Source organism: Nothoprocta perdicaria, unplaced genomic scaffold (genome assembly GCF_003342845.1).
Source record: "Nothoprocta perdicaria isolate Ctin4 unplaced genomic scaffold, notPer1 scaffold_245, whole genome shotgun sequence".
Classification (NCBI taxonomy): domain Eukaryota; kingdom Metazoa; phylum Chordata; class Aves; order Tinamiformes; family Tinamidae; genus Nothoprocta; species Nothoprocta perdicaria.
Genome location: NW_020455472.1, coordinates 134436 through 159210, shown reverse-complemented (window position 1 = coordinate 159210; position 24775 = coordinate 134436). Strand labels below are relative to the sequence as shown.

The following is a 24775-nucleotide window of genomic DNA, read 5'->3' as shown; positions in this document are numbered from 1 at the left end:
GCTCCTGATTCAGTTTGTGAGCAGTAACTGTTAACAAACTGCTGGAGCCAGCTCTGACAAATGGACTCGGCTACCGCAGCATTTTTAATCACACATATATTTAACATTAACGGGTGAAGTGAACTCGCCATCTCGCAGCGATAGGAACCACTGCACAACCAAGGAAGTGACTTGCGGGGAATGCAAGACTGTGCATGGAGGGGGGCGCGTAACAATCCCTCCCAACCGCCTCAGCAGCCTCGCCTGACGGACCCGTCACTGATCGGCTATCGGAGCGAACACATGCTTCTGATTGGCTTACGTTCCCGCGGCGCCCGATGATTGGCTGCCGCTGTTGTGGGGCTCAGCCTGCCGTTCTGGAAGGTTCCACGCCATGCGACGGGCAGGGGGCAACGTGCAGGTTGGTTATGGGGGTGTTATTAGAGGTTAAACTAAGTTTATAAAGTTTCAAGTATGGGGATTATTGCACTAGGCAGCACGCTTTTTTGTTGTGCTAAAATGAACTGAGCGAGAGAATAAATCCTAATGAAATAGCTGTTGTGTTTTTGGTGCGAGATGCTAAAAGGCAGAGGCACCATCACCAGCCACTCTGTGCCTCTGTTAGCCCAAAATAGAATACGATAAATTTTATGGTACTGTAAGTGAAAAAGTTGCGGTCAGCTGAGCTTGATCTAATTTTATCACTGACAAGTTTGGGTTTTTGTGTTGCTGCCCAAGTTTGGTTTTGTTTCTTGATGTTTCTGTTGTTAGGAAATGTATGCTTTATATCATTTATTCTTAATAGGCTGTTGTGTATTAAGCCAGATGATTTTGTTCATCAGCCATCTGGTGTCTGTTACCAGGCGGAAGTTTTTGTCTTGGACCTTGCAGTTTGTAGAGTCACATTACCTGCTCTTAGGGGTATTTTTTGTGTATAGTTTTAAAATGGCTTTATTCCAGTCTACATTAATATTGTATTAAATGGAGTAAAATAACTTCCATTATGCACATTATGTATTGCATTGATCACAAATTAGAGTTATTTTGTCTTTCTCAGTTTGTGGTTATCAGCTAGCCAGTTGCTTGTTTCAAAGCTTGTCCTTAGGTATGGGCATGAGCCCTTAAATTCAGCACTTCTACAAAGTCACGCCTATGTATTAAGTCTGATAAAGACAGCACATTAATTTGTAACTTATACTGATGCTTTATGAATTTCAGAAAAATTAAAAATTCAAGAGAAAGTAACAATCCTGTGAGGACCTGAGTCTTTCTAAGGATATTTGAGTTGAAGAATTTTTGGAGTGGATTGTTAATTTTCCTCTGCATTTTGGCATTTTGTGCTATTTGAAGTACGTGGTTGTGATAATGGTAGTATGCTTGAGATCTAGTTTTGCATCCTAAAATAGTAAGTAGCTTTGTTTTATGGAAGACTATCTGTGTTTAACTGCCTTTTATTTTGTTTAAAAAGTTCAGTAATAGCAAATTTGCAATTCAAATGTGTTTTGTAGTCTGTAAGCACCTAGAGTCTTTCTCTGGAATATTGGTCTATATCTCTGCAGTTACCTGGGATCTCAGAGGAAACTGGAAGTCCTAGGCAAGTATTTAGGTGTGTTGAGTTCTTGTCAGTACTTCTGCTTAGCAGAAACTTGCTCATGACCTTTAACTGGTCACTGAACAATTGAGCTAAATGCCAAACTGGATACACGGATGAAAGACTGATATTGCAAAGGTCTTTTGCTGTCTGGACTAGTAGTTTGGTTTATATTTTGTGCAAACAGCTTAAGGCTGATGTTTTTCCTTAGTTCTCCTGTGCTGTTCAGAACCTGTCACTTAAAGGTGATCTCCTTGAAGGTGATTTCTTAATAAACTGTCTAGGAGAGGAAAGGGAGGAAGGTGTTAAAAAGGAGGAAGGTGCAAAAAGAGTAAGTGACAGAGGTTAACAAAGAAAAAAATTAATCTCAGTCGTTCATTTTTCACTTCGGTTTGCTATCATGAAATTGGTCTATATTTATAGATAACAACAACAAAGAAATTGCCAATTTATTTTTATTATTTTGAAAATAGCATTTTTCCTGAGAAGAATCACTCCCAGCTTGGAGCAACAATCCCTAATGGGTTTTTTTTTTTTTTTTTAACTGTGGTTCCCCTGTGTTTCTTATGGTCTTCTATTGCTGATACTTCTTCGTTGTCTCCTGAAGTAACATTTAAAATTACTAGAAAGATAATGAGGATGCAACAGGCATAGATTATTTTGTATTTTTCCTTTTTCCAAAAACATAACTCATTAGTATAATATTGGCTATTCTGAAGTAGAAGTTCTATGTCAATGTAAGAGCCATACTGTGTTTTTATGCCCGTATATGCTCTACGTTAAACTGCAGAGAAATAAGAGCAAATCTAAAAATAACTGCTAGCAAATAATAGCAAATCTAAAAATCTAAATTTCCTGCAGAGAAAAATCCAGTTTCGAACGGCCACCTATAAAGCAGTGAGGGAAATAATACAATTGTAAAGACACAGGCTAGCATCTGTTTCCACTTGGAACATGAAATCTTAAATATTTTGAAGAGAAGTCAACTGCTAATAGCTGATTTAAGACCACTAAACTTTCAACAGATTACTATGATTTTAGAAATCTGACATATCAAAACCAACAGCAGATTCCTCTTTTTCAGGGAGACCACCATTTTATAAAAAGGATACATCTAAAGAGACACAGTGCAAATAGAATTCTTATTTAGGATATTTTTATTTGGTCACAAAACTTGATACAGTGCAGTTAGAGTTAGGGATATTCAGCTTTCTAGATACCACATTTATTTTAAACAGGGGCTACATAAAATGTAAGCCTGTCATGCAAATTGAAATGAGAATAAAATCACACCATTTGTAGATAGTTATTAAATGCAGACAATTCCACAGATGTAATAATAGTGAAATGTAGGGAAATACTAAAACTGATAAAAAGCTAGATGTACTAGCTGACTTGAAATACATTCTTCCTAGTTAATTTAGCTAATAAATTATTTAAAAAGTTGGAGAGACCAGCAGATTAAAAATCCTCTTTGTTACTCCTTTAAGCTTTGCTTAGAATTTAAATAAATAATTTTGTTATTAATATCAGGTAATACATAAAATCCTACTGTCAGCAATTTTAACATGTCAGGCTGTCTATGAAACGATATATAAATAAGAACTGAGAGGATATTAGCTTCTAAATACAAAATGGAATCTGAAGTTCTCCATATAGATGGAAATTAATATTAAATTACTTAATATTTCACACTTTGTGGAATTCTTAGTGCATCAGGCTTTTGCAAGTTAGATGGAAAGAGTGAAATAAAAAAAAAACTTCATTAATGTAGCTAGTTACTTAATGTAACAAGGAAGAACATGGCAGCTAACTATTCTAACCTAAAAGATTTAGCAGTCAATTTTGATGATATTTTAGAATTATTATTTGTTCATTTTAGCTGAGCAGTTCAGTTCTTGTAGCACTATTTAGAAATAAAATTTTTCATTGTGATGTTTCTTCACTTCTGAATTCAAGCTTCATACTTTATTTTCACCTTGATCTTGCATGTTGTTAATTTCAAATTGTTCATCTGATTAATAATAATAATAATATATTGATAATTTTGTGTCCATTCTCCCCCACAAAAGAATTTCTTTAACGTAGGATTCTATGCATTACAGAGGAAAGATTTAGTAACTAATGTTAGGGCAAGTTTTATTTGTTACGAAGTCTAGCGAAGAAACAGGGTGATTTGCAGATTTTCTTCAAGTGTCATTTCTTTCACGCATAAGGCAACAGAGTTCATACATTCACTGTTTATATGTTACTGTGAAGAATGTTGAAATAATTAATTTCCAGGGAAGTGAGATAGGGTGTAATTGCTAGGACTTATAAATCTTATTGTAGTATGAATGTCTTTGATAAAATTTAAAGTAAGGGTTAAGCCGACTGAAGATGAACAGGTGTTGCCATAATGAAAAATGGGGATAATCTGTCTTTGTTAGTTACTGAATATATATCATTATCTAAATGAATAAATCACTAATAATTTAGAAGACTTAAAGTAAGAACATCTGAAAAACACTCTTAAAGTAACATAAAATACTGAATAAGTAATGTAAGAACTCAATATGTTTTAAAGCAAATGCTGGTGTGATTTCACTGGTGCTTATATTTTTATGTTCACATTTATTTTACAAGGTTAAATGAACTGCTATTAGGACTGACAAAATTAAGTTCCGTGAAGATTTTCTGTGGGAAAATTACTGCATTAGGCAGAATAGAATTTCGTCATGAAAAGCTTTCTGTAGAGGCAAATTTACAGTTTTGTGGGAGAGAGAAAATAAAAAAAAAAAATCCCAGATGCAAGCTTGTTTCTGGCAGGAGTATGTGCCAGTGGTAAGTAATCTTAAAATATCTTCACCATTGTCACATGTGGTCCTAAGGGAAATGATCTAGCTGAAAAAACTCAGAAGGTGGAAAAGAATAGGAAAATTCCCCATTTTCATTTGAATGCTTTTATTTTCAGGCAAAATATTTTTACTGCTTTGTGTTTGTCAAAGCACACACACAGACCCTAATCCCAAACAAACTATGGCACACACCCTTTCCCCCCAAATACCTCAAGGATACATGAACTTTGTAAAGATGAAATTGCTTGTTCCGAAGTTTTGCTTTGGAAATGGAAAAAGTACTAGAATGGAGATTGCTATGGTAAGCATTATTCCTAAACTCAGCCTTGAAGATTTAGCATGTTCGTAAGTCAGATCCTTGTTGTATGTGATGAACCTTTTTCTTCGATGATATTTGCCAGATGTTCAGTTGCCGTTTTCCGGTAAAATAGCATTGACTAAGGCTTAAGAAAATGATTAATTCCTCATTTACAATGTTGGTAAAGGGAAGATATGCAAATGTTCTCAAATCTTTTTTACCACCCACACAGTTAATTGGACAAAGTCCTGCCAGTGTGCATATGTGGTTTGGGGTTATATATGCCAGAGATTCAAAATTACAACTTCTGGACCAGGCATGCAGGAGACAAGATCAATTCTTATGATTACTGTTCTATACATACTGTACAAAGAACAAAGAAAAACTATGACTTCTGTAAAACATTTTTTTTTTCAGGTATTAGTTCATTTATCACATTCTTCAGAGGACAAAAAAAAGCTGATTTAGAGGGACTCGGAGGTACCATTTATTTTAATTTGGTTACTGTGGGTAATATATATCTACAGTAAATAAAGTGGAAGAAATATATTAATAGGTAACAAATCCTATTCCTCCAGTCTCTTACCTAATTCACTGTGTAGTTTGTACTATGTAGCTTCATGTCATTTTGAGGTTTGAGATGTGTTCTATACCATTACTATTAGGAATTAATGGAAAAAAAAAGTGTGATGATGTAAAACTTGTAGGCATCCCCAGATGGTAGGGAGATACAATAGAAATCACAAAACTTTGATTTTAAAAGTTTTACAGTTAAGATTCTGATACTAATGTTCATCTAAGTTTTTGGTTGCGTTTGAAAAAGTGCATTGCAAATGTAGACAGCTGGGGTCAGTATTGCCTGTGAGGGCACAGTGAGGGCTATTGGCTTCTGAAGGATCCAAGTGTTGGGAGGACTCTTAGACTGGCAGGACAGGGACCTCAGCAGACTGGGTGCTGCTGGCTGGCCCCAAGTGAGGGACTGAGCAGGCCGTTAACCAGCTCTTTTTAAGGATATTCCAAACAACATAACTGCCTGCCAAATCATGTTATTGACTTGGTATTGTGAGTGTAACAGTTAGGACCTTCTTAATGTTGTACATATAATGTCATATTTGTAATTGGTACGTGGGAGTGGTGAGGCTTAGGGTATAGAGATACTGCTACACTAGAAACATCTCATTTAAGAATGCGGATACAAAAGTGTCTGCAGTGTGAACGTGCATAGAGACATTCTGATTGGTTTTGTAGCTTTCTGCTAAAACTACTTTATTTTTTTTTTCCATGCTTCTATTGCATAGCTTCTCCCATACTATCCCACTGTAGACATTCCAACCCTCTTTCCAAAATTGATAACCCATGTTTTCAGAATTGATAACTTCTTCTGAAGGGGGAAGCCAAGGAGCATGGTCACATAAAGACATTTTTGTTCCTTTTTTACTCCTCTTCCTGTCTGATTCTAGGCTTCTCTCTCTTTTTCAGCAGCAGAGAAAGGGAAAAAGTGAGGCTTTTTATCTTCATTCCCTGACTGTCAGTTGAAATAAAGATTTTTTGACTGAGGGCCAAAAGCCTGTATAAACTGCAATGCAGAGGTCTGAGACCACTGCTGTAGAGTACTCAGTTTGGTAAGTTTCTTTGCAAAAGAGAGCTTTTCTTTTAGTAGGGTCCTCTTGAGTATCATACTAGAAAAAATGGAATCATGAGGTATTGTAGAAGAATCAAAGCAGCAAAAGAATTAGGCATTTAGGTTCAGATAGTTAAAGATGAGAGAAGTGCTTTGGGAGAATTGATCAAGAGACTAAAATAATTTTCCTTCCTGCAAGAGGAGATTTCTTTAGTGAGAGATGAGACATACCTGTATTGTCTTTTTTTTTTTTTTTTCCTTCTAATATTGAAGATCTCCAAGAGCAATTACGTATTTCTGGTAATGTTCATCTTTCTGTCATTGTTATCTACAGCATGTCTGATTAACTGATCCGTAACAAGTCAACAATTCAGATTTTAGATACCGTTAGTTTCTTCTGTGGATCGTACTAAAATCTTCTATACATCAGGAAACCCTTCTGCACAGGACAGAACACAACTGAATGTTTATTGTATTAAGAGTATGAAGTAGTTCACAGCGAAAGATAGCCCTTTTTGTTCAATTGACGTGTCTTTAATGATTATGACCTTTCTCTGATTGTCATCCACTATTGCCTTTCACAGAATCACAGAATGGTTAAGGTTGGAATGGACTCATAGAGATCATGTAGTCCAATCTCCCTGTTCCAGCAGGGATACCTTGAACATGAGGTACAGGGTGGCATTCAGACGGGTTTGAGAGACCTCCAGAAAAGGAGACTGCACAACCTCTCTGGGCAGCCTGTGTGTTTCTATTACTTCACTTTTAAAAACAGGTTTTTAGAGTTAGGGAAATACTGTGAAACCTCTTGATGTCTCCCTTCTTTTAGCTTCACAGATATAATCCTGGATTAAATGCAAATAATCATGCAAAGAGTAATGCTAGTGCAGAGAAATTACTTTAAATATTCCATTCACTAGAACAACTCCACAGACTACACTAATACTGCAAATACAGTGCTTTACAATGCGCCAAGTTTTAAAACAGTAACTTATTTGATATATAGATATATATGGATGAATTTTAATAAAATGATGAAATGGCCCATGTGTTCTACTTATTGTCCTGAGTTCTTTCAAAGTAAGATTTAGGGTTTGTTGGTCTTATGCTGATCTGCTGTGTAGAGATGAATTACACTTACTCTGATAGAAACTAATAGAGCTTCTGTGTGCCAGTTTCCAGAGGTCAAGGGTGTGTGTCAGAGGAAGAAACACTCTTTGCATCTCCTTTCTTTATACTTCTGTGTTTATCTGGTACATGCTACCAAATAGTGTTTGGAAGATGGTGATTAGTGAACCTGTGCAAGTGTCTTCCCACAGTATTTGTATTGCTATGTACAGTAACTATTTGTTGCTTTGTTTTGTTGGTTTGTATTATGACATTTTTGGCTGTAATCTCTTTGGATCGTATGGAGAATGGGTACAGAAAGATACTGATGGAATTTTTTTTATATGTGTTTTCCTAGACAGACTGTGGGTTAAATGAATTTATTCTCTTAAAGTAAATGCTATTATATAAATCTGATCTGAATATATGAATCTGATGATCATATATATCTTATTATATGCAACATAAAATCAACATGTTAGATACACGTGATTCTGTATATAATACAGAATATGATCTGTATAAATATATAGAGAATTAAATATATATGTATATCAAGATAGAATAGATGTGGATATAGAATAGATATTGTAATATGGGATCTTCACTTATTGGGATCTTCACTTATTGTAAACCCAAGTACAGAAACAATAAAAGTACTTCTTAGTTTATGTGTTAAGCCTATGCATAATATACATATATTTTAGTAGTTTTTTGCATTTGAGATGACAGTCCTGATACAATCAGAAATAGAAGTGTGAAGCTTAGAGTTTCAGTAGCTGAGAATTTAAGTAGCTGTTTGACTGATCTTTTTAATGAAACCAGGGAAATATTGTTACTTTCTAAACAGAATTCTTATTCTGATTTTGTAAGCTGTTTTTGGAAGATTTTGGAGGAATATAAAATACATCATTTCGTTGTGTTTCTGCCTAACATGAAGTTCTAAACTGACAACAGAGTTATGTTTAATAAGTCTTTAATAATTGCTTGTTAGTGTGTATTTGTAGTCCTTAGTTTTGCATTTTGTGTTCATAATGGAGATCAAGAAACTATGTCGTTTTCATGGCACCAAGAAATATGCAGAGAATGGAGGAAACCTTGAAATAAACTTTCAAAATCACTAGGATATCTAACAGCTCTTTTTTAGATGTGACTGTGATGTTGTAGAAAACACTGCTATATGGGCTGATAATGTAGTGACAAAATACTTCCTTTTTTCTTCCTTTGGCACAATATCCAGATTTTTTTTTCTTTCTACAGTCACTTCTCCATATCTTTTTTACTTACAAAATACAGAGTATTTTAATAAAATGTCTGTCTCCCATATTAACTTTTGATTTACTGATAGCCAGTAATTTCTAATACTTCTATTCAGGTTGCCAGTTGTCCTTTTTATGGTGAATATTTTATATTTTTTTGCGTCTGAGTTTGGGAGCACAAAGCAATAGAAGCAAATTATCAAACTTTATTTTTTCCCCTCTCCCCTCTTATTTTAACAACTAGAGTACACAGTTTTGATATTTCAATTTTTAAAGTTTTAGAAGGTTATGTAACTTCCCTTTAATCTAAAGGTGCTGTTCATCTAAATCATGCCCCTCTGAGCATGATGGTTTTTGTTTCCTAAATACAGACTCAATAATAATGCAATGTGATTTCTAAGCTACAGATACCTGTAGGTGCTATGGATTTCAACATGACTGGTATATTGTACATCAAATCATCATGCTGTGACAGTTTATGCAGTCAAAAAAAAAGGCAAAAAAAAGTCACTTTTTTACTGTTTATTTGTCAAAGACCTCCAATTTACGTGGATTTTAATAGATACTAAAATCTAACCTAATGCTAATTGCAGGCTTAGCAAGTAATAATTCACATTAGTCACACTTGCCATTAAAGTTCCTCAGTTTTTGTTAGAAGGTAGCTGTGTAAGATGCATGTTGCAGAGCAAGCAGGCTGAGTAGAAACATTTGCACTCTTGGCCATTTCTAATACTCAGTTCAACCAATGCTGACTTTTTTTTTTTCCTTTTCTCCCTTAGACCATAGGCAGCAAAAAGATGCTTTATGCTTTTTACTTCCGTGAGACTAAGTCAAACACCTGTATGATACGACAGCTTTGCTGTGTAATGAAAGATATCCGATCATACTTGTCATTTGGAGGTGGAGGCACGCACTGCTGAAAGATTTTATTCAATTTAATCTGTGACAAACTTTGTATTCAGAACTCCTCTATTAGTGTATTAGCGCTGTCACCTCAGAGCTAAAAGACTATTTATTTTTAACATTCAGGATTACCAGCCAATATTATCCTTATAGGAGACAGTAGTTTTCATGATGAGTCATGCACAATTAAGGTACTGGTGCACAATTTAACATTAAATGTTTTTAAGTTTAATAGCTATATACTCTCGATAACTTCTATAATAAATTATTTTATATTGTGTGCTGTTAGGATTGCATGTTGAGGAATATAACCTATGTGACTGTAAATACCTGTGTTTTAGGCATATCAGTTTAAGATCTAAAGGAAATAAGTTTGTAGAGAGAATATCTTAGATGAGGGAAGAGAGAAGGCTTTTGAGTAGAAAAGTGATCATACAGAAAGTTAGATCTTAGGGAGAGTAGCGTGCCCACCTCGTTCTCTTTTATCATCACATTAGTGGCTCAGATTGTCTACAAAGAGTCCGGGTTTTGAAAAAAGTTTCAAGTCAAGAAAAATGATTTTTAGATTCCAAACATGCATTGATGTGAGTGATTTCTTGTTATTTTATGATAGATATTTAAAATACATTAACATAAAAGTAATAAAATATGTCTTTTTCTTAATGTACCACAGAGATACCAATGTGCTTGCCTGCCTGGATGGGAAGGAACGTTTTGTGAATATGAATCAAATGAATGTATTTCAGAGCCTTGTAAAAATAATGGCACCTGTACAGATCTTTTCAACAGCTATCGGTAAGAGTTTCATCTTCTCACTGTGTGATTATGTTCCAAGGATGACAGACTTGTGCATCCGATTATTATTGGCGAGTGCTGTGTTGCTGCACAAAGAGGAGCAGTCTTTGCTGTGAATGCACATCTATTTGAAGAAAGCAACGATAAGGAATTGTAGATGGAAAATTAAACAAGCACATCCATTCAAAGCACTTAGCAAGTGATCTAATTTAGGCCTGCATTTTATCAAAGAAATTACAGGTTTTCTTTCTGTCATATATATGTCCTGCAAGCAAGGGGATGCTTTAGGAGTAAAAGTAATAGATCAAGTCGTGCAGACTTAGATTAAGAAATTGTATCACTGCTGCCACCTTGTGGTTCAAAATGAAGACAAAATAGTAATTTACCTAAAATTTACGACTACACTGGGAGAAAGCCGGAGGATTTGACACTGTTTACAGCCATACTGTGAGAGAGCCTGAGGATTTGACACTAACAATATTACTTCTAACTCAAACACCAATCTTTTTTTCCATTCATGCATAGAAGATTAAAAAGTGATTTTGTTTAGCATTATAAGGATACGGACTACTTAATCTTGAAATCAGTTTTTGTTTGTAATTACAGCCAGTGTTCACCTATATTATGATGTCAATATTAGGATAGTCATTTTTGTGTGAATGTAGACTATAATGGGTACTGATATAGGAGCTTAAACCACGCAGTGTAAGCAACTGACTGTACTCAGTCTAGTTGTTGCCCACTGAGTACATTTCTGATAATATAGTCATTAAACAGAAAGAAAACCTATCACAGCTGAAAATAGACAAGTAATTCCCCAGCTACCAAAGGTAAATTTAACTGTCCCATGTTTAATTTAACTTAAATACTTTCCCTTATCCTAGAGCTGCATTTTTACAGAGTATTAGAGGTACTGTTTTGGTATATGATTTTAGTTGGTTTTTTTCCCCTTTCTTACATGTACTGGCATATGAAAGATATATTTTTTAAGACTTATTATTTTGTGTAGCTTGTGATTTCATAGCTCATATTTTTGTGTTCTTTGTAGACTAGTAACCATTTTGTAACTACATAGTCTATATGTCTCATTAGCTGATACCTCATAGCAGCTTATATTCTTATGTGTTACAGTGGATTGTATAGCCAAATGTGCAGTTGCACCATCCTTAAGAAAAAATCTGGGTGTTTGAATATTCTGCAGTGAGGTGTAAAGCTGTCAAATGACATCTCACCTATTCTTTCCAGATAGCTTCTGAAAGCATTAGACATATTGCAGAAAGTAACATGGCTCTGTCAAGTTTTCCTCATAGGTAATTACAGGAGAACAAAGTGAAGGACTCCCTGTTGCACAAAAGAAAAAAAAAAGTTTATTTTCTGAATTGAGCAAACGCTGAACAGGTACAGCAGATGTTTGAAGGAGAATTGCTTTGAACTGTAAGCACCAAACACATTTTTCCTCAGAACTGTCCTATTTGACATAGCAGAACAGAAAAATTAGGCATGTTGTTGAATTACAGTATGCAAGGGTCATGATAAGCCAAGCAGAAACAGGTTTTTTAGATATGTTTAGAGTTGTTATATCTGGGAAGGTGAGATTTAGCAGCCACAAAGAATATGAGCCTGGACTGATTTTGTTACATAGCAGTTTCACAGAATCACAGAATATTCAAGGTTGGACGGGACCTCTAGAGATGATCCAGTCCAACCTTCCCGCTCAAGCAGGCACACCTAGAGCATGTGGCACAGGGACACATGCATGTAGCACAATTTCATTTCAATCATTAGAGTTGCCCTAGTTTACGCTAGAAGATATTAGAAGACATTCTTCTATTTAGTATTGGAAAGTTGTTCCCCCATTAGCTTTTTAGAACTGTTTCTTAGAAACAACAGCAGCGAAACAGAAAGTTCAGTTTCGGGGTATCTGGGTAGTGTCAGTGTGCAGTATCTGGTCCTGAGGCCGCTTAGCTGTCTCTACAAAGGTTAAATTACTTACCTTCCAAGACAGGCTAACTGTCTTAAATGCCTAATAGGAAAGATCCTTGGCTCCTGTTAAATTGAATTGTGCCTAGGAAGTGTTACGGATGAGCACTAGGAATTGCTCTGAGAACGTAACGCTGATAGATAATGCAATTGCTTGACCTGTGCATGTGTTCTTGCAGTGTTTGCCTTCCTGGTGAAAGTGTTAGCTACTGGTGATGGCTCCGCAGAATTGTCTAAATTTGGGTGCAGGGGGCCACCCTACTGTTAGTGCTCATCACCTCTTACTGGTTAGGAAATGCTTGGCCTGTCCTCTGTGGAAATTAATGGGATGGATGGATGATACAGTTTTCCTTGATGCCTTTGATGACGTAAACAAGTATTATCAAAGTATTTTCAAATCCATCTGAAAGGCACAGTTCCTGAAAACCTAAAGTGTTTTTTGCAGCGGCACATAAAATGAAAAAAAGAATAAATACAGTGATAATAATAATAAATTATATAATAAATAAGAATAAATAGAGAAAAAAAGAATAAGTGTGATGCAAAATAATTCACAAAATAAAACTTTTATTCCAAGTTTCAAATCTGATAATGAGAAGAATAATTCAAACCATTATTGTTAGTTAGAAATTCCCCTAATAAGTTCATCATGTGCCTGGCACTGTTCGTTTTTCGAACCTTGCTGTCAAATCTAGTGGATCAACAAGTCCCCCAAGACTGAAAGCTTTTCTTTGTGTATTCCTGCTTCGTTCCAGCTTATTCTTTTTCAACTTATTCTTGTTCTCTTTTTCCCTGCTGCCTTTTCCTAAATCCTAAATGGGTTTAGAAGCATTTCATGCATTTGCTTCCAGTGCGCTGTGTTCCTTGCTAATTCTCACTACAACATAAACACTCAAATTATGTCTCTGAACATAAATATACAGATGCATCTGTTGTCAGCTACAGTCCCCGCTTGTACTGTGTCCTTTTGTGCTCCTCCTTTTGTGATATTTCTGAGATTCTACCCTAATAACATGAAACCCTAATTAAAGCCTTTGGGTCGTCTTTGCTATTACCAGCTTACAGAGAAACTTTTAAGTGAAAATCTCTTCAACTCTTCTCACAAAATAACAGCAGTGTTTCCTAGGTGAACTGCTATTTCTGATGAGGTTCGGTTGTTTCAGACTTGACTTTAATCCATATGACAGGAAAGTCTGGAAAGCTATACAAGTGTCTTTCCATGAGGCTCATTTTTTTCCATGTGTCAAGAGAACTTGCATTTTAAAATCCAGCTAAAATACTGAGTTATGTTTTGTAATGTATTTATTTCCAATGTACTCTGTCCCTCTAACTATCACATTTTACTGCATTTCGTTTCACAACTCCTTTTTCTTCATACGTGCATTATTTCTGGACTGCTGAACATGGTATGCAGTAACTAAAGGCAGTTTTTTCTATGCTGAGAAGGGCAGTTAGGTGATTTCTAAATTATGGGTGTGTAAATATCTCAAAGATACAGAAGCATGCATATTTGTGCATTATATTTCTAAGATACGTTTATGAATCTTAAATTATCAAGGAATGATGGAATAAATTCCGGAATGCTTGTAATTGGAATGCTGAGTTCAGTCTCTCCTGTTTTTACTGGCACTCCTTTAAACTATTGCTGATTCCTGTCTTTTTTATTTTTTTCCCCACCCAGCAGCAGTCAACAGCTTTTCCCACAGATGGGGATCAGCTTGGCATTTAGTGGTCCCAGATGCCAAACTCTGGAATGCTTTTTTGCAAGCTGCATCTGGCTTCCTCGCTGGCATTTCTTTGGAGTTCTTTGGCCAGCTCTTCCTCTGTTGCTGCAGAGGAACCATTTGGCTGTTGTACATCTGATGAGTCTTTGTGCTGAACTTGTAATTTTTCATCTTAGTACCAAATTATGTGTGAGCCTCTTACTTGAACCATCTTCAGAAGATTTATTGAGTCAGTGAAGAGATTTACTAATGATTTAGCTAAAGGAAATTTATGAAAGGCCAAGCAAGTGTGTCCTCCAAAGTGGCAAAAGTGCTATCATTTTAATCACTGCTAGCAGTTGGAAATGTGTAGTGTCATGCTTGTCACATGGCAGTGTATGAAACCAACTTTAGGTTTTTGACTGCCTTAGGCAAGAAACAAAATATTGCTGTGCCTTCTCGGTAGCAGTATACTAAACAGTCAACATTTAGCAAAACATCTTGCTGCCCCTGAGGTGCATTTTGGCCATTATTCAACAGTTTTTGGAAAACGTAGAAACACTTTTATTCAAAACTCTAGTGAACCATGAAGTTCAAAACAACAAACAGTAGATACCTGGAACAGACCTCCCACATATCACTCATCAGCTTTTCCTTCCTGAATGATAGAATTAATCCTCATGGTATATTTACTGATTGAGTGATGCATTTTAAAGAAATATTTTATATATATATATTTTTTGGAATTCCTATACCTAGAAAGACATAAAAAGATCAATTGATGAGCACAGGCTAAGAAGGGGGTATGCAGGTTGGTTTCTAATACAGTGATGTACCTCAGGCATAACTTTAAGGGAGCATGAGAATGCATATGGTTATCAAATACATACATTTTTAGGGCCATTGGAAAAAAATACAACAACTTTTCAAAGTAAATAATATGTCAAATGCCTAAGTGCAACTGAGACAGCCAGAAGATGTGTCAATTCATGCAGCAGTTTCTGGACTCTGTTTTGAGATATGCTGTGTATTCTGTGAACTTCTAGGATCAGTAGCTACTGGGGGCTGCTGAAAGAATTCCAGACTTAGAAAGCGCCTGCTGCTGGCAGGGGAGGAGAGCTGTCCTGGCTACTTGCTGAGGACACCTTGACTGCTAGCAAACTTAGCAGCTTCACATAAGCTCTGTACTCAAATCCCCAATCAAAAGTTCCTTTGAGCTTTTTGTTCCAGCTGTCTCCTCATTAAGGAGTGTCCAGTAGCCATTCAGTAGGTACTGGTAAGTGCTTATGTAGCTGCCAGGCTTAGAACAGGGCTGGCAAAGGTTAGAAGCCTTGCTGAGGGTTTGTGTGCTCAGCCCTGGTGATGAGGTGCTGCTGGACAGGCACAGACCCACCTGCAGGAGCACAGGCACATCTCAACCTAGAACGAACTCCTGAGGAAGGACAGATCACTGCAGACCTGGAGCTGCAGAGATCACTGGAGCCTCTCACTGAGTCTGAGGCCTGAAGATACTCTTTCCTTGCCTTTAGGTGTTTCTCTGTTGCCAAGTGAGGAAGCTTGGGAGGCAGCCAGCAGACTGCGTAGTATCAGAGATGATAAAGAGACCAAGTCGTCTCAAAAACTACAGATATAAGAGCTTGAGCTCTGGACTGTGTACTGGAAGAGGAGTAAGCAGTGAGTGTGCTTCTCAGTTTGGGAAGTAGGAACACTTGGGAAGATTTGTGACTTTTGGCAACTGGAGGATGTCTGTTGTTTCACCTGCTGATGTGCAGCTACTGTAGCAGAAGAGGAGGGGTTAGGAAACATCGGAGTGAGCTTAACAGGTGAAGTGAGGGACAGAGGCACCTCTCTGCTGAGCTAACCGTCTTGTTGTCTACAGAGGATCTCTGTTTACCAGAGGCTCAGATCTAGCACTGTGTGGCAAAAATGTCAGTGGAAATGAGCATATGAAGTGGTACAGGGTGACATGAACAGGAGAAAGATGAAAATGAGCAAAACAGTGGCAAGCCACTCCGGCTGTATGCACAGAAATAAGTAAGTGCCAAGAGGGTAGCACAAAGGAAGATCTCATCAATCAGCCTGATGGGGTACCATAGGAACTGTCTACACTGACACAGAGCAGAAGGAAAGTGAGGGGTCAGAGCCGGACATACAATTGCAGGGCTAGACATCTCGCTCACTGGGATCACAGAGATGGGGATACCCTGCATGCTTGGAGTGTTACAGTGGATGGATGCAGGCTCTTTTGGGGCTGGCTGGGATGGTGAGGACAGAGGTTTACCTTTTATGTGAGAGAGCAGCAGGGATGCCTGGAGCTTTAGCTGAGGATGGATCATGAGGCAGTTGGGTGTTTATGGGTCAGGACTAGCAGGCAAACCAGTAGGAAAGATGCAGTGGTGGATATCTGCCATAGACCACCTGATGAGGAAAAAGTAGCTGAGGCCTTCTTCAAACAAGCTGCCTCGCATCCACAGGCTCCGGTCTGAAGTGGGGACTCTGAGCACTGAGATCTGCTGCAGAGGCAGCACAACAGGGTACAAGCAATCCAGGAGGTTCCTGAATGACATCAGTGGGTGCTCCCTGAGAGACGAGGCCAAGGAATCAATGAGAGTTCTGTTCAGTCACATACTTCAGAAGGAAGGAAAAATGGTTGAGGTTGGAAGGCACCTCTAGGGATGATCTAGTCGAACTCCCCCTGCTCAAGCAGAGACACCTAGAGAATGTGGCACAGGATGGCACCCAGGTGTCTTTGGAAGACCTCCAGAGAAGGAGACTCCACAACCTCCCTGGGCAGCCTGTTCCAGGGCACTGCACCTTCACAGTCAAGAAGTTCTGCCTCACAGGCAGATGCAACTTCCTGTATTTCAACTTATACCCATTTTCAGTAGTCCTGTCACTGGTTACCAATGAGAAGAGCTTGGTCCCTTCCTCCCTGCATTCACCCTTCAGGAGGTTAATATGTAACAGATACCCTGTCAACCTTCTCCAGAGAAAACAGGCCCAGCTTGCTTAGTCTTTCCTCATAGGAGAGATGCTCCAGCCTCTTAATCATCTTTGTTGCCCTCTGCTGGGCCCTCTCGAGAAGCTCTATGTCCCTCATACTGGAGAACCCAGAACTGCACACAGTACTCCAGATGTGGCCTCACCAGAGCTGAGTAGAGGGGCAGGATCCCCTCCCTCAACCTGCTGGCAATACTCCTCCTGATGCAGCCAGGATCCCATTGGCCTTCTTGGCCACGAGGGCACACTGCTGACTCATGGTTAACTTGGCGTCAACCAGGACTCCCAGGTCCCTCTCTGTGTAGCTGCTTACCAGCAGGTCGACCCCTAATCTGTACTGATGCCTGGGGTTGTTCCTCCCCAGGTGCAGGGCCCTGCACTTGTCCTTATTGAACCTCATGAGGTTCCTCTCTGCCCAACTCTCCAGCCTGTCCAAGTCCCTCTGGATGGCACAGGGCACAGCCCTCCAGAGTGTCGGCCACTCCACCCAGCTTGGTATCATCCGCAGACCTGCTCAAGGTGCCCTCATCCGCGTCACTGATGAACAAGTTGAACAGCACTGGGCCCAGCACTGACCCCTGGGGGACACCACTGGCCACAGGTTTCCAACTGAGCTAGGCCCCATTTATCATCACCCTCTGAGCTCTGCCATGCATCCAGTTCTCAGTCCACCTCACTGTGCAGTCGTCCAGTTCACACTTCCTGAGCTTTGCTGTGGGGATATTATGGGAGACAGTCTCCCATAAGGGAGTTGAAAGCCTTGCTGAAGTTGAGGTGGACAATGTCCATGGCTTTCCCATTGTCCATTCAGCATCGTAGAAGGCTGTCATGTTCATCAAACATGACTTTTTCTTGGTCAGGAATGTGAAGGCTGCCAGCAGTCTTAGCTGAATTCACTTTGGGATGGTGGCATTTGGGATACTGAAAGTAAGAAAAAAGATAGAAATCAGTGTCATAATCCTGGTCTTCAGAAGAGCAGACCTATGGCAAAGTGTGTAGAAAAGACCTGGATAGTGAACGCCCTCTGTGCTGCCTTCTCTTCTAGTAAGACTTGCCCTCAGGACTCCCAGGAAAGTGTGCAGCTCCACTGGCCCTCAATAAAGGAGGATCCAAGTAGGAAGCATTTAAACAAACTGAACATGCTATGTGCCCTGGCAGGATTCACCTGTGAGTGCAAAGAGCTGCTCATGCCGCTGCGAGGTGGCCTTCAGTAACCCATCAAAGAAGGCTGTTACTGCCAGGGCAAAACAGCCCATTGACATTGTGAGATCTCCCTGGGGTTATTCAAAACCTCATTGGACACAGACATGAGAAAGCTGCTGTAGGTGACCCTCCTGTGGGTAGAAGAAGTTGGATTGATGGTCTCCAAAAGGTTCCATCCACACAATGAATCAATGGCTTTCTCTAATCATCTTAACAAAATTTAATTTGTTAAATGCATAGATTCCTCAAACTTCTGGGTTAAGTAGACAAACTTTGGTTTGAGTAGATGATTTTTATTATAAAATTCTGACAAAAGTGTGCCTAAAACAGCATCAATTACTCTACAGTTAAGATCTATTTTGAACAAAACCTGTTGATACACAGATGAAATGTCTGTTGATGTACACATGATACACTTGGTATATCTGAAGCTTGTGCAATTTCGTACTTGCAGTTTTTCACTTCTGATCTGTACTTGAGGATTTTGACATTTAAAAAAACCTCAAGTTTTGCATATGCCTGTAAAATAATAAGTTTATCATAAATGTAATTAGTAAATCTAGGAATAATCAAAAACTTAGTGAAGCAAATATACTAAAGTGATATTAATTAAACAGGTTCTGGTTATAAAAAGATTTGTGTGAAAACTTTTTTAAAAAAAAACATGTTTTCCCCTTATGGTGTCCAGTGCACGGAGGAGGAATTGAGAGGATGCTGAAAATCCCTTCCCATTTGAGGAAGATCTGCAGAATAAACTCTTAGAGGTGACTTTTGCCTTTCTTTCTGCCAATCTAGACATCTAATTCATTGACTTCAGGGACATGTTGAACTCCATGAGAGAAAGTACACAATGAAATGGACATGTGCAGCTGGAAGGAAGGGAAGGATCAAAGGAGAAATCTGCGCCTTCAAGGAGCATTTTTTAAACTGGTGAAGCAGATGCTGACCAGTTTGAAATACATAAGAACAGTAAATTCACTAGTGTGGTGGCTATAGGGAGATCTGGTGGATATATGAGAATTCTTTATCTCTAAGAATGAGAAAGAATGAAAAATAGGAGCCAAATAGTTTTCTAGCGATGGAAAAACTTGACTTTGCAAATGTCTGCCAAAAGCTGGGTTAGCAAATGGTCCAAAGCACTGAAATGAAGGAGATGGAGATTAAGAGAAATAGTTGACACCATCTCAGTATATTCTTGTTTTTCAAGTTGAGTATGCTTTAAAGGCAAGTATCTGAGCAAAAGTACCAGGTGTAGGTAAGCAGAGATGATAGACCTCAAAATGCCCCATTGCCTTTGCTACCTTCTCTCCCACCCAAGCCTATTTTAGGCTTGAAAGTGAGTGCACCATTTTTAATAATCAGTACTATTCTGCTTGCCAGACCTTCAGTTGAAGTCATGTTATATAACAATAGTAGTAAAATACAAATTCAGTAACTGTGGTCTTTTTGCTTTGGCAGTTTCTGGGCAGCTTCAGAAATGCTGCCACCCCTAACTATTCTTTGGGGAGAGAGTGAGAGTTAAAACTAGATTGGATAGAAATGAGATATGCTGTGAGCAGAAAAGATATTTGAGAGAGAGACCTCACTACCTCATTATTTCTAATACAGATCCATTATAATTTATGTGTATTGCAGACGATTCATAATGGGCTCAATTTTGCTTGTTCATTGCCCTTCATTTAACTGTTCCATAAAAGTACATGGACTTTTTCTTTTTTTTTTTTTTTTTAAGGAAACAATAGTAAAGTAGGAAATGTAAACAAACAGTGATGCTGACACTTTAAAAATGACTCATTAAAAATGAACAGGAAAACCATCTGTCACTGTTAGCTGCAGATTAGCTGTTTTGTGCATTGGCAGTGTCTAATACATGCACAACAGAACACAATTTAGAGAGGATTATGGGCATTGCTCCTGACAATATATCCTGTTGCACCATGGAGAATGGGTAATAAGCAGTTCCATATAAAAAGATAGAATGTAGATGACCATTCTTTGTACAAAAAAATCAATATTTTTCCCCTGTAATAACATGTCTTTAATAAAATCTACATGGTGCACTTGTTAAAACAGTTCAGACTTCATCAATTTGATAGGCATTGTTCATTTTATCTGGCCACCCCCCAAGTTATGGGGTATTTTCTATTGAAGTACCTGAAGGTTTTTTTTTTTTTTTTCTTTTTAAAGTAGACTCATTTTGTCTATAGCTAAGAATGTACAAGAGTATTTTGGAGAACATTTTCGCTGTTTTTGGAGGTGAAAGGTAAAAAATGAAATCTTGGTGACTAGATTTTAGTTGTGGCAACTACTTCACTCATGAAATATTATCTGACTGAGACAATATTGATTTCCATTGGTGGTGTGATGAGTAGCTTATATTCTCATCTTCAGGGCATTCCAAGATGAAGATAATATGTATGATAAATAATTCCGCAAGTCTATTAGAAAAGTGGAATATAATCTAGTGTAGGCAAGGATGGCAATATCTGGGCAATAGCTGATAGAAGTAAAAAGAAAAATTTTTTTTTTTCATTTGAAGAATGAGAATGTTACATAAGAAATGTAACATTTGTTTTTAAAAACTTTGAGATTGCACTACCAATTACACAGTTATTTGTGGGATGAGTATAACTACTTAAAAATAAAAAGTATGAATTAGAACAATTTCCTATCTGAAGTCAATTAATATTTTATATATATAAAATATATATGGATAATAGGACAATATGTAACATACCCGTATGTATAGACGTGTGTGCAAACACCTGTTTGCAGTGATTCTAATGTAAATTTTAGTAAATTTTACATTATACCTAATTAGAAAGTGAATGTAGTCTTCCCCACTACTAGTTTCTACCCATAATATAATTTTAGTTTATCTTCTTCTTGATTTTGTATGGATTTTAGGCTGTTCTGTTCTGTAAGAATAATAATAAAAAAGAATCATTATTTATTTAGACCACAGTTACTGATGGTACCATAATTTTGTCTAAAACAATACTAGCCCTGCAGCAATAGCAAGCAGACTAAGGTAGGATCTGTAATTACCACATTTGCTTCCTGCAAATGCCACTTCAGAGGTGTAAAAAAAATCTATCACAGTGGAAATAGAAAGGCTTTATCCTTGAAGGTCAAAGGCAGAAAAAGGAGAGCACAAACGTAAAAGTCGCTCTCTCTGTGAGCCTCGGTAAGTATTGTTATGTATGTCTCTTAGGCTTCTTCATTCCTTATCTGTAAGGGGCACTCATAAAATTTTCATAGGTTTGCTCTATTGAAATAACTCAGTGAGACAGCCCGAGTAGAAAGTTAGATTGTTTATATTACAGTAGATATCAAAGATAGATAAAAACATAACTGACACGTGGAGGCCAATTCAAAATCATTTTTGTGGTTTGCTTTTATAGTTTTATATCAGGACAATGATCTTTTTAAGGAAAATGCTATTTTTTTGAAATACTGGTTGCCAGGAAATGACAAGAATTCTACTTAGTAGCAGCATCTATAGTAGGAAAATCACTGACTGTAGTATTTGAGCAGGATATATATATATATATATATATATATATATATATATATCTTACTGATCATTGTGGAACACGGGATGAGCTAAAACTTAAATATCCCTACTTGTGGTCTTTTCTTGTTGCTTTTATGCTTGGAATTTGTGACATTCAACTGTAAAATAGGAGTTTTTCCCCTTTTTTTTTCACCTTAAAAATTCTTCCTTAAAAAATTCTTTCACTTTAAAAAACTTAAGCAAGGCCTAGGTTAGGCTTTGTCTTTGGTGAATTCAATTGTAGGAGGTGAAATGTTACTGCCGCAGCTGTACGTTGGAGATTACTCCATCCCCATACTGAATGAGATTAAAAGTAAAGATCAGCTGGACATTGTAGCTTAAATCATTGTTGAAGGTCAGTCAAAATTAAAGGAACTAGGTCAGTTTATGCAAAAGTTTTATTTTTTTCTTTACATTATTTTGATTACAAATTTGAAGATGAAAATATCCTTGCTCTTTAATGCTTTTCCTAAGTATTTTCTAGATTGCCCTATTTAGGGCAATTCATGAGAAACTCTGTAGCCTTTGCAAATGATTTATTTCATACTGGCTTCCTTTAAAATCTTAGTTTATGTAGTTAAAATTAGTAGTGTGAGAGCTGTTCATATGCTAAATGATTCGCCAGTTACACTTTCATGTATAATTAACTACTGATGAGTGTTGAAAATGCTTGAATACTGTTCTGAAAAATGTATAAACATTGGTGTGATAGTGGTGATTTCCTGATGACCTTATCTGTTCCAGTATGTTACATAGCACAGTTGTCTTGGTTATCAGTTGTTTACTGGCAATTAATTGCTTTTAGGCATTCAATATGCTATATTTGGAATAGAAAAAAAGAAATAGAAGATTATTTAACATAGGTTATTAATCCATTTTGTTCAAAGACTAGTTTTTTTAGCTGACACAGTTCTCTTCCTGGATATGATACTGCCTTGATGTCAGGCTGAGCAGTCATGTAGTTTCTGTTGTGGTATCTCCTTGGAGCTTGGGTAGGAGTCAGGTAAATATCACTTGACAATGCTAAAGGTAGTTGAAAAATTAGTCACAGAACAAAAAGAAAATATTAATAATGGCTTAAATAGCAGCTATATGTAGAGTTCAGGAACTATCAACAAAGAACAAGTATGAGATAAAAATGTTTCATTTATCTCATCTGTTCCATTTTCTACTCCTTACCAGTATCTGAAGCACCAAGGTTTTCATTACCTATATCAATAAACCTCTAAGTTTTGATAATCTCTTCTATCAGAGCTAGACTAATAATTCACTCTTCCAGCTGTAGGAGTTGGTAGGTTGCTTGTACAATACTGGGAATTGATCAGAGAAATGGGAGTATAGATGACACTTGAGATGAGATCTGTTCTAACTATAGATGTAGACATTTTCCAAATGACTGTACGTGTAGTTTTCATGTCCTTACATTTTATAGTGCTCTGGCAGACTCAGTCTTTGGGAAGTACTGCTTATTGAAAAGGATGCCCATTACATTGTTTCCCTGGGCTGCTGCATGGAGTATTGAGTTTGGAGTTGCCTCTTGTTGCTGTGGAATTGATTGTTTTTCCAGTGTGTGTTGAACGACCATAGACAGTAAAACTAGCTCTGAACGTTAGTGATAATGGATAAAAAAGGGATATATATGCTTACCTCTTTTCATCTTGTGAGGAACAGAAGTCTAAAGCAGGTTTACTTAAGAGATGATTGCAGATTTCACTTTTGCATGTCAGAATGCATCCACACCCAGTGTGAAGTCTGCATTAAGCAAAGTATTGCCACTTCCTACCCAGAAAATCCTTTAACACAGTGAACTCAGATCTTTGGTGGCTTTTTTTTTTTTTTTTTTTTTTTTTTTTTTTTTTTTTTTTTTTTTTGGTCTTCTGCTACTCAGAGATCTTTGAGTTTTTTTGCTTTCTGCTGTGTTGAAGGCAGACTTTCTAAGCTGCATTCCTTACTCTTCACATGACTTTGACACCCTTCAGAGGTAACTCAGAAAATGGAGGAGAGGGAAATTCCTAGAAGAATTCAGCAGTGATGACAGCACCGGCCCTAGTGTTTACAGTGAGGTAAGGCTTGGCATGAGGTGGTTCACTGAAGCAACCCCTGAAGGTCTGCGAAGCACATAGCAGCTCCATGAGACATGTCACACCTAAGTTGAATCTTAATTTTATGCCTATGTCAGACTTTAATGCCTGTTATAGTATGAATTCCAGAGAAGGAAAGCTTGAACAGCTATGCTGGAAAGAGGCCACAACACACTACATTTACCTCCAGTCAGGACAAAGGAGAAACCGCAACTGATTTTTTTTGGTGCACAACCGCAGTGCAGTTTAGACATAACCAGGGGAGCCCAGGGATGAGAGGCACAGAATTGCCTGTGTCTCCTTTTCCTGAGTTTGGACTTCCCAGAGCAGGCCCGTTGTTGTTAGGTTTAGCCTTAGCATAGACACTGCATTCTGATTCCTAGTGAGCTGTGTGCTGGTCACACAGGAGACACATCTGGGAATGTTGCATCTTCCTTAATAAAAATCTTCACTGGTTGTACTCTTCTCTTTCCTGTGGCACTGCCCTCCAGTGGCAGTTATACTGATTTTTAATTTTAACCTTTCTGTGCTGAAACAGAAACCAATTTAATTTCATCAGGTTTTGTGGACTGAAGCATCCAAAATCCTTCTTGAAATATGTATGCAAATAGTTTGATGGATCTGAAGAGAACAGGGATGTTCCTCATCTCTACGCTCCAGTATTCAGGTTACATTTAATTTCTTATACCTAGCAGAGACACCTAAGTTCTGTAGTCTGTTTGCACTGTTTATGGTAAGTGAAGACAAATAGATTCCTCCATAAAGCAGCTCAGTTCATTTGCGACCTGAACTTTTAAGCTATATACCTCTCTCTACTGAAAAAGACAGTCCAGGAGGTTCCTGCAGAACATTGCAGATAACT

At 37.5% G+C, this 24775-nt stretch overlaps 1 long non-coding RNA gene across 1 annotated transcript in view; it reads left to right on the top strand.

Moving 5' to 3' along the window:
• Nucleotides 1-10293: 10293 nt before the first annotated feature.
• The window catches only part of LOC112947784, a 35404-nt gene continuing 20922 nt past the window's right edge, over nt 10294-24775 (top strand). The window contains exon 1 of the long non-coding RNA XR_003249474.1: nt 10294-10390. This is a non-coding gene — a long non-coding RNA (uncharacterized LOC112947784). The remainder of the gene's footprint in view (nt 10391-24775) is intronic.